The 16800-nt window shown below is 36.1% G+C and overlaps 1 protein-coding gene across 1 annotated transcript in view; it reads left to right on the top strand.

Moving 5' to 3' along the window:
• Nucleotides 1-16800, top strand: part of LOC150099752 (zwei Ig domain protein zig-8-like) — a 208745-nt gene that overhangs the window by 44039 nt on the left and 147906 nt on the right. The window lies entirely within an intron of this gene.

The following is a 16800-nucleotide window of genomic DNA, read 5'->3' as shown; positions in this document are numbered from 1 at the left end:
TACGAAAAACTGTCGACAGAAATTTCTCATGATTAATAACGGAAACAAACAATAATATTCCTCACATTGAACTTCAAACGCAACTTCAGTTTCCATAAACAACCTCAAGATACGTGATTAGATGCAACTAAAGAGAAAGTGAATTTAATGACACGCTCGGAGCATAACGTCTTCATTTTAATATTGAAAAATCGGCCCTCGTCTTGTAATAAAAGATTAACTTTCGCCGTTAGCAGATTATATAACCGTTAGTTATGGAATAAGAATTTCCTCGATGGTTCTCCTTCCGTTTCAGATCCAGTGATGTGTGTGTTTCATTCACCGTAGATAAAGGGAGACTGCTGCTCCATCTGTTGATTTATGTGATATATTTACCATTTAACGAACTCCTAAGGCATTATTTCGAGCGAAAATGTATATAACGGTAGACCAAGCGTAAAATTTATCGACTCTGTTTTAGTTCAATTTGGAAACACCATTCCTACTTCATTCCGAGTGTCTTGGTGTCCGCTCTAAAGGAGGCATTCACTTACATAATGTCTCCTTTTCGCTAGAACGACCATTTTCTTTGATTTCTACTTCCCTCCAACTCCTTCTCTATTTAGAGAAGCCTCTGCTGCTTTAATGAGCGCTCAGAAAGCAGGAGACCGTGACTTCTCATAGAACACGTGGTTGTATTTAACTCGGGCGAACGAAACTGCCTGCTTACAATGGCCGTATTTCTGAAACAATTTGTTTCTAAGAAAACTGTAATTCTTACATTTCTCCGTTTCGTTCTTTACGTTAGTGACAAACTCGGGTTGTGTTAGTTTAAACAAACTTCTTTTTTCTTCTTTCTTTTGTAAAGGTTTGCCTTAATGGAAAGCGAAATACTTTTCTTGGACAAGCAAGGAAAGCTCGGTAAATCCGTGTAGTAATTCCATTTTTCTCATCCTATCTTATATTATATCTTATACATTGGATTACGTTTCAGAATACTCATAACAAAAGCATTAAATAAATAAAATGGTGTTCTATTTTTGAGATTAATAGAAATTATAAAAACTCTATTTCCATTATATTATTCTATTATTTCCTATATCATTATAGTTAATATTTAATTGTTTAGTAAAAATAAAACAATTCTATAGAAAAACAATTTTTTAAATTTTATTTCAGTTAAACCTGAACTATGTTCCTTGAGGTTTTGATCCAATCAACATGTAAACACCTGTTTTTTTCCGAGGGATTTGTGTTTTATTTCTCCAAAAAAACATGCTGGTTTCGGTACACTGATTTAGAATTCTATTCGGCTGGTTTGTGTATTGCTATCCAATAGTGTTTTGTAAGTTAACAGTATTGAACTGATGGAAGTGGTCCTTGTAGGTCTAAAGGTTACGTTGCACTCAAGCGAGATCATCTTTATTCTGCTTCATTTGCAATTCCTATTGTGAATGGTTGGGATTAAACTTGGCGGCCGTCTTTGAACGTGTTGCTTAGCACGCTACGTCTCTCTCTCACGCACACACACACTACAAACGGATGCAGTGATATTTAGAGCATGACTGTCAAACTCGGTTACAATCTCCTACAATCGATTTATCTCGTAGGAAATCGCAATAGGCTTAGCTTTTGGGAATACGCAAATCCAGATGGCATTAGTTGCTTTAAAGTAATCTTGCATAAAAGATATTGAAAGTTATTACAGGGATATAAAGGATCTGACAGAATTAAATCGGTGCTGATTAATGCTGGTCGAGTATAACACGCCATTAATAGAATTATATAATAATGGGGGAAAACGTATTTTTAGGATTCATGCTAAGAACTGAGTTAATCAGTCTCGGAAGGGGATAACAGGATTTCCTACCCCATAGAACATCTCATCTGTAAATAACATACACTTCGATGATGAAATGATCTTTTCTTAATCATAAACAAAGAAACTCGCATCATGAATGATTTTTGAAGTAGATTTGCAATATTATTTAATTCCTGTTTTTAGAGGCAACAGTGCTGTTCACCCATTCTTAGAAATCTGTTCTTACTAATGGCACTGGATTTCTACTTCATATCTGAAGTTATGCCATCTTAACATTAAAGTTAAAAACTCCATTCCATTCATTTTTTTAGAATGACTATCCTCGTTCACAGTATGTTAATCCTTCTTTAATTAAGACGTCATCTGAAGGTTTATCTGAGCATCTAATTATTACAAATTTCCGATTTCAAATACCAAAGCAGCAGTAATCAGCTTTATATACCTGCGTTTAATGTCTTTGGCTTGTGCTGCCTCCCAGCGGGAATGAAAGGAACGAATATAGTTTTAAGCATTTGAAGTCGGTGGTTACAACCACCGACTTCAACAAGCAGTTTTTTAGTACAAATAAACATTTTTTTATCATTTTTTAAATTTAATTCTGTAGTTTGAAGCTTGAAGCTCCTTGAAAATATTGGATTGTCTTTTATCTGTCCGACCTCATGGAGTGCCCCTTCTCACGTTTTAATTGAGCAGTGGACATCCAATCATTTTCGCTATTTTTCTCTTATCCATTTGGATTTTAAATTTGAAATTTTAGATGCCAAATTTTGATTTTTGTTCATTGAATTGAATAGCAAGCTGTGGTTTAAAGCTGGTTAGTTTTTTAGTTGTCAACAGGTACAAAAGAAAAGTATCAAGCGATTCGCTTGATACTCCAGCATTAGGATAGCAATAGCACTGTTTTCTATTCACGAGTGTATTTGTTTATTTTCTGTGTTGCCAATGGTAACAAATACACAACTATTCTTGTAGACGTTAGATTTCATATATGTAATGATGACATCGTATAACAATGAAATTTGTTACTCATTTAAAGGCTACCGTGACAACAATGTGCATAATTACTTGTATGTTGTTTAGATATAGTTTCAACAATGCCTCAAGCGCTAAAATTCCTCCTTGCAATCCAGCAGTTGACTGATACGTAGAATAAAACTTCAGAGTTACCTTTTTATCAGTAATAAAAATCCAAATTAACAATTAAAAACGAATTTTATAATTATTTCGCCGGTAAGATAATCATAATTAGCTAAAACATTATTTCTAAGTTTCTTCGTGGCCTCTGATGAGAACCAACAGTTCGAACAGAAGTCAGGCCAGTGAAACCTAATTTAAGTACTAATACTTAATACTACTAATACCCTCCCCGCCTCAATTTCGAAAACTTGGAAATACCCACCAGAACTCGTTCCATTGATTTACAAACTATGATTAGTTGACTTCGGTTAACTGATGTTATGAAGAGTGAGGATTGCCCACAGCATCGAGATCTTGAGGAAATAAGATGCCATCGCATTTGAAGATAATTTTGAAATTAGATCTCTGGAAGTGACATTAATATTAGGAAGACATTTTCGCTAATGCAATGTTAAGCCTTTGTTCTATTGTTCGTTGAGCAACACGGGATGATTAAGATCAGAGTATGTAATTCATGATGTGAATATCGGTTCGTTTTAGTCGAAATGTTTAATTAGCTTTCTCATATAGGAACTGATGACTTAGAATAAATAGCACATAGTTAAATTACAATGGAGGAGTGTTGTTGATGATGATTTATTGTGCAACCATTTGACAGTAGACAATATTTCGTGCACTTGATACTAATACGTGGAATCAGTGGCTCACCCAGGAGGAAGCCAAGGTCCCTGGCTCCCCTAAAGAAAAGGGGAAAAAACACAAAATTTTCCAAAAATCTTTTCCTAATTAAAATTCATTTTTTCATTTATGTTGTGTCGTGTTTTCTATTTCTATACTACTTAGGAATTAGCGGTCATATAAGGTGGGAATACCCTATAGCTCTCGAGAATCACGGCCGCTGTGGACGCAAGGCGAAGGAGGTAGTGCTCGGGCGGACCGAGCGCTACTTCGTTTGCCCGAGCTGGGCCAGAGGAGATCGCGGGTTTCATTGTATTGGCGATCACTGCAGATGCTCGGTCATACACTCACTGTCGAAATAGAAGAAACTAGTGGCGCCACCTGTTGTATCTTTTTGTTGTCGAAGGCGGCAACCTTCATTAGTGTTGTGTCAACTGTTTGACATTTGTTTCATTAGAAGCCGAGTTTTAGTGCCAAGAGTGACAGTGTGTTTTGACTGACGGTCGGAAAATGAGTTTCAAATAGAGAGCTGCGATTGGCTTTTGTGTTAAACTTGGTGAAAGTTTTACCGAAACGCATCAAATGCTTCAAAAGGCATACGGTGATGAATGCTTATCCCGTACTCAAGTTTACGAATGATTTAAGCGATTTCAAAGTGGTCGTGAGACGCTTGAGGACGACGAAAAGTTGGGCGGTCCAAAAACTGGACTGAGCGAAGTTGACATCCAAAAAGTGCGTGATTTCATCAAAGAAAACCCGAACTCGTCTGCGAGATTGATTGAAGATGAATTGAGGATTCCAAAATCAACTGTGCACAACATTTTGACCAAGAGTTTGGGCCTTCGTAAATTGAATTCGCGATTTGTTCTCCACAAGTTAACCAACGACCAAAAAATGTATCGAATTGAACACTGCAAGGACCTCATTAAAACCGCTCGTAAGGACTTCCTTGAAGTATGAGTCCGAAGCAAAGCGCAAGAGTGCTGAGTGGAGACCACCAGAAGAGGGGCATCCGAAAAAAAGTCACTTGGAGAAGTCAAAAGTAAAGACAATGCTGATTTGTTTCTACGATTTCAAGGGCATTTTTTCCACAAAAAATTCGTTCCGCCTGGCCAAACGGTCAGTGGTGAGTTTTATCTCGAAGTTTTGAAGTGATTGATAGCGAGAATTCGTCGCGTACGGCATGAATATCGTGACAACCGACCGTTCGTCAAAATATACTGTCACTCTTGGCACTAAATGAAACAAATGTCATAAACAGTTGAAAGAATACTAATGAAGGTTGTCGCTTTTCACAAAAAAAAAAAAAAAAAAAAAAAAAAAAAGACAACAGGTGGTTCCACTAGTTTCTTCTATTTTCGAAAAGTTCGGTTTTTTACAGAGGGTGTAGGTCGTATGAATGCGTAGTGTGTGTTCTCAAATCGTCTCCTCAACTCCCCCCCCCCCTTTCCCCCTCAAGAGATTAAATCTTGAGTGCGTCACTGCGTGGAGTCCTCTGCTAATAGCAACAGATGCAGATTGAAACAAGGTAAATGTCATTCTTATAAGTTGCAAGGGCTTTTTTTTTCTTGTAGAAGGGAGCCAAATTTTATTCTAATTAATGTAAATAAATAATTAGTTTTTCTTAATTTAAATATATTAATTTTAATTTCTTCGTCTGCGGTTCCTTTGATGTAGACACTTTTTTTTTTATGTAAAAGGTGGCACAAATGTCATAACAATTCTACGGATAGTTTTTGTTTTATTATTTTCGTCTCTTTTTCGAGGAAAATAAAAATTATTAAATACTAATTAAATCAGTGAGTACATCGATAGAATGAAGCATCTATTGAACAGCGCAAAAGAAAACAAACACAGGTTTGAAAACAAATTTTAATAATTGCTTGTGCATTATTTTACGTATCTCATAAACTATGTTGTACGATACAATTCGAGATTGTGTAATTAATTTTGTTTGTGATATAAAGACCTTGAAGAAGTTTGTCCTTGGGTTGTCCAGCCAAAGTCTTTCCAAGTAAAGGCTTGTCTGCTGAGTTTTCCACGTGGGACTAATCACCGAATGCCATCTAGTACTGAGTATGTTATGGGCAGTCGCATTGAAACGAATATGGCTGTGATCATTTCTAGCACGTGTAAGAAAATTGAGACTCTGAAAATGGTGGCAGTTCGAAATAACGTTTATCTGTACGGGTGAACGACAAGCAGATGGTATTTGCATGTGTTGTATTATAATTAATAATTTATTCCTATAACTGCCATATATAGATGTCATTTTCCACTAGATTTTGCATTAGATAAATGAGCAATAGAATAAAATATTTCCCTATTATGAACACTTGAGTGATTTGGTGCAGTTTTAACCTACTTAGCAATAGGACCGAAATGCTATTACTAAGCAGTCACGTGCATTTTAAAATCTGCACACCAAAGAAAACTACGAAAATCCATATAAGGATGCTTAACATTTAAATTCTCATTTCGTTCGGGAGAGGAGACGGATGTTTTATTGAAATATCACTGAAATCTACTCTTGCTGATTCACATATTGTGGGTCCTGAGCCACAAGTAATCTTCCTCTGGTTCATCCTGAGCAGTTACTTAACTAGTTCTTACAGATTTCATAATCCAAGTTCTCAATTTTTGACTCCTCCTGGAACGCGTTTCCAATATTGTAGTCCATAATTCATAGCAACGAACTTTCAGCAGTAGCACAGATCTGGATTTTCTATCTCCTACCCTGCTTACAACTCGCTCTTCATTCAGACCACTTGTTGCGAAGTCCACTGCACGCACATGATCAGGAATATTACTTCTCAGCTTAGATGAATGTTTAGGAGATGAAATATTCGAATTGCTTGAAAAGTGGAAAGAAATGTTTACGAGTCCCTCTGTCTCCCCGAACAAAAATAATGATCGTTCCGGTCAAATGTCGAAGACCACAGAGGTACCTAATAATTATTTTTTGGAGTAAAAATTCTACAGGGCATTTCTTCCACACTACATCACACATTAGTGATATGTATACGACAGATATTTGACTTCCAAGAAAAGCCCTTGACTGCAAATCGGTTTCAATAATTTATTTTTTCTTAAAAACACATCAGATGGTGGGTATGACTTATTCTCGAATTCGTGTTTTCCAAGTCACGAAATTTCCTATATCATTTCTCGTATACTATACAAAAAAGGAAAGATTCCCTAAACCACTCGACGGATAAATATTAAAAGCTACATCAAGAGGTGGAGCAAAGGTCACTTTCCGAGTTTGAAGTTTTTCCGACCGATACAAAATATCCTGTGGAGTTTGAAACGAAGCGTATAAAAATCAATCAATAAAGTACTTCTCAATAAAAACGCGAAGTTAAAAAAATAATACAGGGATATAAATGAATGTCTCAAGCACCAATAAAGAGCTAAATTTTTATCAGCAGACTCAGTTCAGGTTCGACTTATCAGATTAAAAAAAACAAAAAAAACTTGTATAACAGTAATACACACACTGATTAAAAAAAAAAAAAAAAAGAAACTATTCCTGATGCTCAGTGCTTATATTATTTTTTTCATTTGGTTCTTTTAAGCGAACTGTTTTATTTTTATGATATCGATGTTTTTTTAACTTCATATTCAAATTTTTATTATTTTTTTTTTACATTTTTCTGTGTTTTAGGCATAATTTTTCTTTCTATAATATAATTTATCAGCACCCCTTAGTAGTCCCTTGTACTTTGTAGTGTCGTAGAATGAACATCTGTGTCATTTATTCGAGACAAAACAATGAATTGTAAAAAAAAAAAAAAGTTATCCCTATTTTCCGTCACCCCCAGCTTTTTATATGGCTCCCACCCACGAAAAATAGTAAAACTAGTACTGTAGATAGGCTTTTTTATATGCATAACCTCAGAAGAGGGACGTTGGCCTCACACCAGCGATTAAATCTATTCACTCATGAGCCAAAGAGACCAGTGATGGCGGTATTCTCGTGTTCGGATTGCTATAGACATCATCGAGTCCTTTCACTCCTAAGGAACCTTGATCGCTAATTCTTACATGGGGACTGTTTCGGACCACCTATTGTCATACATGGTGACAATGTGGCCTGATGGATCTGAACTCCTTCAGCAAGACAATGCCCCGTATCATAAGACCCACATTGTGCAAGCATAGTTCAAAAAGCATATCGAAGAATCGAACATGGCTGGGATCGTGTGGAACTCGGTAACCGCCGGTCGACAACAGTGCTTCGTTGTCGATGTTCAATGACCTCCAAGAGGTTATTCTGTCTAGTTAGCCACCTCAGGATACCTTCTGTGGTCTAGAGTCAATGCAATAACGGGTATAACTATTCTCGCCATAAGAGGCCCAATATGCTTCGAGGTATGAAGTCCTGATGTTCTGGCTCGTAAGTGTATACATCTCGAATTTATGGCCATGCTTGGTTTGTTTGCGTAGCTCTTTTAATGTTCGTGTAACTAATATCCAAAGTCAGTTTGAGATCATTTAGAATAAAACACTTCCCTTATCATGCGGTGAATGTTTATTATTTAGATCCCAAAGAGGACTTGATTGACAATCTAAGATTTTAGTATACAAAGCTGTAGCTCTTAAATGAATTTACAGTTTGAAGAACAGAAGAATGGATGATGAGATCAGTATGTATGCAGGAAGAATATCGGCGATTTTAAATTAGGAAAACAAAATCGGGTGCCTCGCTCAACCTAGAACAATAGATTTAATGTGATAAACTACCACTAATGTAAGTCTACCATATAAGTGATGTTTATAATGGATGAGATGTAACGTATTATCATTTCTCTTGATTAGATATCTAAGTAATTACGGTTGATCGCTAAATTCAATGAACCCTGACATGTCTGAAATAAATTATGCGATGGCCATTTAAGAGAAATGCTTTGTTTCCAGTCAAAATTGGATTCCATTAGCCTTTTCGGTAATCGAGTTTAATTCAAATGAAAAATTGTTTAACAATTATAAGCCGTCTTCGAGAGTAATCCTTACAAGTGTAGGATATCACCAAATGTAAATTCTCAGTAGTTTTGCGTGGCATTTATTAACAATCTTGCCTTCGCATTCTCTAGTTAAAGAGGATTCGTTTGAAGATGGAAAAAAAAAAGAAGTAGCGATGTCTCCCTATATTGTGTAGCTCGATGCATCGTTAGAATTAAAAATAAAACTGAGTTTGTACAAGAACGATGACTTTGAAGGCAATTTAATGAGTTTAAGCGCGAAATAAGCATAATCAAATTACACTTCGGAATTTTTTTATTGCTGTAGGGGACGTTGATGCACTTCAAATGATTAATATTCATATAAATTACATCAAACGCACATAATTTTCTTTCCTTTATTTTGTAAAATTCATTTGATCTAATACTTTAATCTGTTTGAAACTCATTAATAAAAAATTTGTTTTTCAGAAGTTTAGACTCCATAATAAACCTTTCCGTCATTTACTTTGTTTCTGTTTATTTTGTTATTTAAGGCTCGATATTTCAGTTATTCTTGAGTACATCATCAATAATATATTTTTTTTTAATTCCCTATGAGTTTTGTATATCGACGATAGAGAAGGTTAATTACTTTAGTTGCTAAGAACAGCGTTTTTTCGATGACGAATGTGGCATTAAATAGAGATCTTTTAAATTGAAGACTTCGCATGTTCTAGACTGCACTGTTACAAACACATTTTAAAAAAAATAAAATCTTCTGCTCATCTTAATTTTTATAAAAAATTTATTAAAAATTAAAGATTAAGTTTAATAACTTTAAATTAATTAAAAATTTTAAACTAATAAAAATAAAACTTAACCTTTTAAATTTTTTATGAACAATTTTTTAATTAAGACACCATTTATAACTAGTTACAGAATAGTTATAAGTGATGTCTTTTACCGAAATGCGATGTGGAGAGAGACAAATCGACCGTTAGATGCGGTGATTATTTTTACCCTTGGAGAATAATGGATCGCAATGCTGTAGCCAGTGAAGTTCTGATGCTTGGCTATTGCTGTTACCCTCCTGCCATGATCAGAGCTTTAATAGCTCAATAACACCTGATCCCTACACTGTCCTCTACAGATAACGGGGAAGATGAAAAGCATTCTCACTTCGCCCCTTTAACCAGTCCTTATAAGGACTATAAGGAAGTGCGATGTTGAGTTATATTGAGTTATAACTGCTTACAGAATAAAACAGAGGACAAGAAAAAATCAAAACCAGGCAACATCTCAGAATCAGAGATTGAGGAAACCACAACATCACAGCAAAACAGGACGAAATAGAGGAATCTTCTGTAAAAGAAACAAACTACCGATATAGCATTAATACTTATGAAGCTTTTGCAATATTAAGGAAATGGAGGACCCATCGAAACCGCAGACAAATTATTCAAAATAATGTACAACAGAGATGAACCAGACTTCATCCTTCGGGAAGGAAGTATCAGTTTTCAATGGAAAAACCTTCTTATAGAGGACATTGCCATGACTGTACCCGACCAGTTAATATTTCATGCGGATCTAAATGAAGACGAGAGAACACCTTTGCAACACTCTGCACAAAATAACAGAGACAGACGTCACGGAACAGACAGATTGGGTGATACGCAATTTTTACAGAAGGTTAAAGACCTCTGGACAGTTGTTTTAGTCCACACAGGACGGGGTTGATCTGAACAAACCCGAGCTGCGAAGGCCTACATCGAGGAGGTGCAGCTCCCTGTGAGCTGCATCACTCTGGTCGGGCTCTTCTCTCATCTCTTGGTTCCCCACATGATCTTTTTTTCTCTCTCTTCTGTAACATCCCAATAGATCTTTTTTCCCGCAGTCTTTCTACAGTTTCCTTTTCAGGATTTTTCCTTTTTCGAAATGAAAAATCAACGACCGTTTTAGAAGCACCCCTGGGGGTTCAACAGCTAAAACAGGTCAGCTGAGGAGGCCTATTTTTTCTACTCTACCACTATATCTCTAGCTTTGTTTTTCCTCTCCTACTATCTGCGGAATCTCAGCACCTGTCTTGCTCCATAGGCCGATGATGAGATACATTGAACTCACAAAATATATAAGTGATGTCTTTCAGCGAAGTGAGTTAGTTATTGAGTTAAAAGCAGGCAGTCCTAGTTCATTCATCTGTGGACTGTAAATACAGTCTCTAATAAATCAAGTTGGATTCAGGATAGTGACAAGGAACTTCACTTTGTTTTAACAAAAGTGGTTGAAGTGCTTCCAATTTGCGGTAGCAGCATTATCTGCATGTACAGGTACGATAATCGTGTTTCAACAACGAACAAAAGCCATAATTAGCTGCAACGATCTGTACGGACAGTACATAAAACAGAATTTTGGAAGATGTGCTGGTGAGGAGACAATCCTAGTGGGATCGCTTTGGATTATTGCTTCTCTAATTCAAATATTTTCTTATGTAGCCTAGATCAGCTTTCCGATACTGTAACCGCTGATGCAGGTTCTACCTATGCTTTCTTGTATCGTAAATAAGTTTACCTTATTCATTGGACTATTCCCATTTGCTGGCCTGCATTCAAGCCATCCAAACGAATCCATTATACACGATATTCTGATGACATATTTCTTAGGTTGACTTGATCTTCCCGGGAGGAAGAACAAATATATATGAGACCGACTAAATTACTTTCGGGTGAAATAAAAACTTCTTCATTCCAAGAGGAAGTTTCTCACTTTCGATCAGCATCGAACTCATGTATTTTGCAACAGAAAGACATCCATCCATCCGCGGATGGATGGATGTCTTTCTGTTGGAGGTCTATACAATTATTAATTAAATGCTTCAAAAATTCAGAGAAAAAGCAGAACTGGCTCAATGTAAGATGTTTCAAACAGCTGCCTGAAACATCTGCAATTCTTAAGTGTATGGATTGACTTCTGTAAATCTCTATCGTTGATTGAATTCAAATAAGTCATTAATTGCAGAAGATCATTGGATTGTCTTCAAAGTTCTGTGATTAAAACCCCGAAACTTGGAATATTGCCAGCTACAAAACTTAATTCTCACGAAATAGCGAAAAATCCATGCCCATTATAACCCACCCATTGTTTCTCCAGGCATTTTAATCTATTGTAGCACAACTGCATACTCCGTTACTTTTAAAACCCCTTTGACGTAATCCCGCAGATAAAATGCTGACGTGATAAATGTTATTGGTAGCCATTAATGTCTTTTGAAGTGTCAAGAAAAGTAATCGAAGAAGTACGTGTTTCAATTGCATCCAATAAATCCTTCGTTTCTTAAAACCTGCTGATAATCACAGCAATGGAAATTATCTGGAAAACATAAAACAGCGAATGATGAACGGTGGTTCCTATCACAGTCGGGAAATGATTAAATTTGGTGATGGAGTTAATGTGTCCTAATTTAAATATTGAATATTCATTTTAACACCAAACTATCCATTATGGCCATCCGTTGTTATAGCTAAGTAGACCACGTTGTATTTTCTCTTTAGTTCAGTTTTATTAAATTTGTGATTTGTCTTACTTTGAGAGATTCGAATTTTAAACAAAAAAAAATTGCCTTTTTTTTTTTTTAAATTGATTACTTTTCTCCGTAGAATGGTCCCAAAGAAGGAAGATAGATTTAATTTTAATATTTGTTATACGCTATAGTCGCATTTCTTTTTTCTGTTGGCCATTGTTAAGTTAGTAAATTACTAACAGGTACACATAATTTCCTATCAGAAGTCGCGCTGGCTGTATATAGGTCATTAGCATTTCTTATCCAAGGGACTAATATGTCATAGAGTTGTTCCACTTCTCTTGTATGGAAGTATCATTAAGAGAAACTACGAGGGTGGTCTGAAAATTTCTTGGCCTCGACCATAGATGGCAACACTATTGGCAAGGTTTTTTTTCTAAGTTGGTATATCTATCATAAGCATCCATGTGAAATTCCAAGTTATTCTATCAAGTAGTTTGTTTTATACAGCTGTCTGAAGCAAAACTGTTGTCTGTATCCCTTGAAATGGATACAATTGAGTATCGTGCGGTTATAAAATTCTTTGTAAAAGAAGGTTTAACGCCAAAAAAAATTCATTCGATGTTCATAAGAGTTTATGGGCACTTTTCTCCTTCGTTTTGGACAATTAAGAAATAGGCTGCCGAGTTTAAACGTGGCCATACCAGCTTGAAGATGATCCACGTGAAGGACGACCAGAAAGTGTAACAACACCAGATCAAGTCATTGATCAAGTGCACGATGTGGTATTGGATGACCGGCGAATCAAAGTGCGTGAAATTGCTGAAATTTCTTCATGCAAAATATATTCCACACGTCACGTTCAAAAGAACGTGACGTGTAGGATATATTTTGCACGAAGAATTGCAAATGAAAAAGCTTTGCGCAAGATGGGTGCCGCGCTTGCTCACAGCAGATCAAAAACGCACTCGCATGAAAATCTCTGAACAGTGCTTGGATCGTTTTAACAAGAATAAAACTGATTTTGTCGTCGATTTATTACTATGGGTGAGACTTGGATTCCCCATTACACACCAGAATCCAAACAGCAGTCGAAACAGTGGACAGAAGCCTGTTGTTCAAGAAGACAAAGTCGGTTCCATCAGCAGGAAAGGTCATAGCGTCGATGTTTTGGGATACTAAAAGCATTTTGTTTATTAATTATCTTGAAAAGGGTAAAACAATAACCGGGGAATGTTATTCTGATCTTTTAACCAGATTAGATGAAAAACGTCGTGAGAAAAGGCCCGGTTTGCAGAAGAAAAAACATCATCTTTCATCAGGACAATGCACCTGCCCACAAAAATGTTTTGGCAATGGGAAAATTAAGGGATCTGTACTATGAATTGTTGGAACATCCACCCTATTCCCCAGATTTGGCTCCCTCTGACTTCTATCTCTTCCCAAAACTAAAACTTTTCCTCGCTGGAATCATCTCATGATTCGAAGAAAAATGCTGACAATCAAGAAGTGGTTGCAGCTGTAGAGGGGTATTTTGCAGTTCTTACTGAGAACCACTACATGGACGGGATAATGGCGCGGGAGCATAGCGGGAATAAATGTATTAATCTTAAGGGAGATTATGTTGAAAAATAAAAATAATTTTGAAATGATAAATTAGTTTTTTCATTATTAGGCCGAGAACGTTTCAGACCCCCCCCGTATGTACTTATTTGCCAGTTATCTGATTCGCTCCCTCCAAATAGACAAACTCCTGTGTAACAATGGATGCACATAGAATGTCCCTTTCCCCCCTACCGTTTTGGATAAAACCGTATTACCCTACCTACCTACTAAACAATTTTGATTATTCCACCGAATTCTGCCTTTGTTTTTTCTTTGTTTACTGTATGTCTTGAATCCAAAAAAAAAAAAAAAGTTTTAAGGCTAGACATTTGCCTTTATTTGATGTTGCAGAAATACCGAACAAAGAAACACCGATCGTGCATAAGCCATACACTTGACAGCGTCTTGCACGTGCGCAAAAAAAAAAAAAAAAAAAAACCTCCCCATTTTCATGGCTATCTATCGCTTCCTCGAATTTATCTCACGTACTGCTCTTTTTATTTTTTTTATTATTTTTTTTACTGAGTTGACGTATGGCTTTGAGAAGCTCGGTGGTTATGCTGATAATCCTATCAAGATGGTGATCTTGCAGACCACGGCTCAGTTATCCTTACTTCAGATTAATCTTCAATCCTTCACTTTTCCCCCGCTAGACATGAAATTACTTTCGCTCTGTTTCGCTGAACATACTGTCACAGGGTTGAAATGAGACCTGATGGCATCGAATCAGTCGGATGTCTCGCGCGCTAAACAAGAAATAGCCTTTTAGTGAGCAGTTGGGAGAGGTAATTCTTACCATTAAAGCCAAGGTAGAGCTATCAGTTTCCTGATGTCGGCTATTCACTTGCCGATGTGCGCACGACGGAGCTCAACTTCTCTCCGAGACTTCCGTCTACATGGTGTTCTTAGTACTGAAAGAGAAAGAAAGAAATTCTTACTGAAACTCAGCACAAAACGTTTCTTGCAAGCAATATATCCGCCGATGCGGTAATTGGAGTGTTTCCCTGTCGTAAGGGGATACGCTGATCAAATGCTGCCATATAAAATTCTTGTCCTAAATAACAATGTTGAGTTGGGTTACAGCAAGGAAGGTGTAGGATCCCAAGCCGATTTCTTATTGAGTTGGAACCATAAATAAATGTTGTTTTGGCTGCGAGTACTTTAACCGTGATCCAACCTATGGAACTTATGCTCATGATTTTACGCAAAGTGCATTTCTGTATCGGAAAAGTCTTTGAGAATAGCATAGTATTGATTCAGTGTATAATTACCTTTCGAAAGAGAGAGCCGCATAGAAAGTTTTGTGAATGACATCGTCGAAGTATGCTCTGTAAAAGAGAAAGTTGCTGTTGTTGAAGATAAACTTCACCGTACACTAAATTCAGAAAAGAAAAAAAAATATATTTCCTCAAACCATTATTGATAAACCATAACAGTAAGAAGAAAAACAGTAAATTTAGGAAGACTTTGAATGGAATAATAATTCAAGAGGGACTTCCTCCTTAGTCTAGTTTCCATCATACATTGTTAACAAAAATCCGGCGTAAGAAAATGACCCCCGGTATCATCCGCTTCCGTATTCCTGTCGGCGATGAGAGGCGTGAGCTACATCATAATCATTTCAACTAGGGATTCCAGTATGTGCAAGAATTCTGAGTGGATCGGCAGTCCCATGATATTCTATGTGCACCCTGAAACGAAATAAAAAATTAAGCACGGTTCCTACTTATAGAAGACGTTCTGTACAGCCAAGAGGTCTTCTGCCAATGCAGTTTTCAAACAGAATAAATATTGCGTCGGTTAAATATTTCAGAAATTGTAATCAGTGAAAGAAATCTAATTCTACATGACTGTTTTTGGAATGCACAATCTTTGGATTCATTCCAATACCAGACTGTTATTGCTGAACAAATTTACCGCTGAATACTGTTAACTTTGAAATACAAAAGCTTTGTATTGAGGTCACATTTATCTTCAAAAGTGACTTAATTATCATTGTGTTATTATGTTATCCTATAATCTCTATTTGTCATTTTATCTCCATGTAATGGACATAGCGTTGCTTTCTTTCGTGTGCATAATGATGATTAGTCCTAATCTTCATCTAAGTTGTTATTTGATCACCTTCTAGACAAACTTACATGCTTAATGAGAACATCCAAGAGATCCCCTGACACAGATTTAATATTCTAATGCTTGATAATTGGTGATTGAAAATTTTATTGCCTCATATTTTAGCAGAGTGCGATATTGAAGTTTTCAATTTTAGAAACACTTTTTGTTGATTTATTCAGGAACAAAAACGCGTTTGAATAAATCAGAGGAACATCCCCATAATGATTGATTTATTTACTTTATTCCTTTCCCACTAGATAAACGTAGTCAAAAATGTCACAAGATTAATAAACTAAGGTTAATTTCGACATGTTTTACCCTTTTGTGTTACTGTAAATAGCTCAGTTGAAACCCAAATTGAAATAGCAAGATATTTCAATCGAATTATTCCAGTTATGGAATAATTCGATTGAATATCCAAAATAATTTTTTTGGATAAATATTCGATAAGATTAAAATAATGTCTGGAATCATTTACCTCACGTAATAAATATTGTATCATTACAATAAAGAAAAGTTTGGAAACTTCTGTCACCAATATCCACACACACGTTTTGAAAGTGCAAGCTGAAGGGTAAAACAGGGTACTCGATGAAATTGTACTAACTAAATTCTGAAGGAAAAGTATTCATTCAGTAGTGCATTTACAATGCCTTATAGTGAAATCAATTAACTTCGAGAACACGTTTCCACAGTCGTGAACACACCAACGGCACACACGAATAAACACAATTAAAATTTAAGCTTGGCTTGCAAGCCCCTGCACTAGTCAATCATTAAGCTAATCCTTGTTCTAAATTCAATTATCTTTCTTAGTAGTTGCACTGGTATTTCGTTGGAAAACTAGTGAAGTATACTTCAGTAGTTAACTACGAGAACCCAAACGTATGTCAAGATAAACACTCGGCATTCTAGTATCAACTTCGATTTCAATTGTTCGGATGCATTTTTAGTTTCAACTGCTTATAAAATGGTCCTTGATAGCATCTATTTCATGA

Source organism: Typopeltis vanoorti, chromosome 14 (genome assembly GCF_054136105.1).
Source record: "Typopeltis vanoorti isolate ZY-2024b chromosome 14, IOZ_Tvanoo_1.0, whole genome shotgun sequence".
NCBI classification, from domain to species: Eukaryota; Metazoa; Arthropoda; class Arachnida; order Uropygi; family Thelyphonidae; genus Typopeltis; species Typopeltis vanoorti.
The sequence above is the reverse complement of the archived record's forward strand: the minus strand, read 5'-3'. Positions and strand labels throughout refer to the sequence as shown.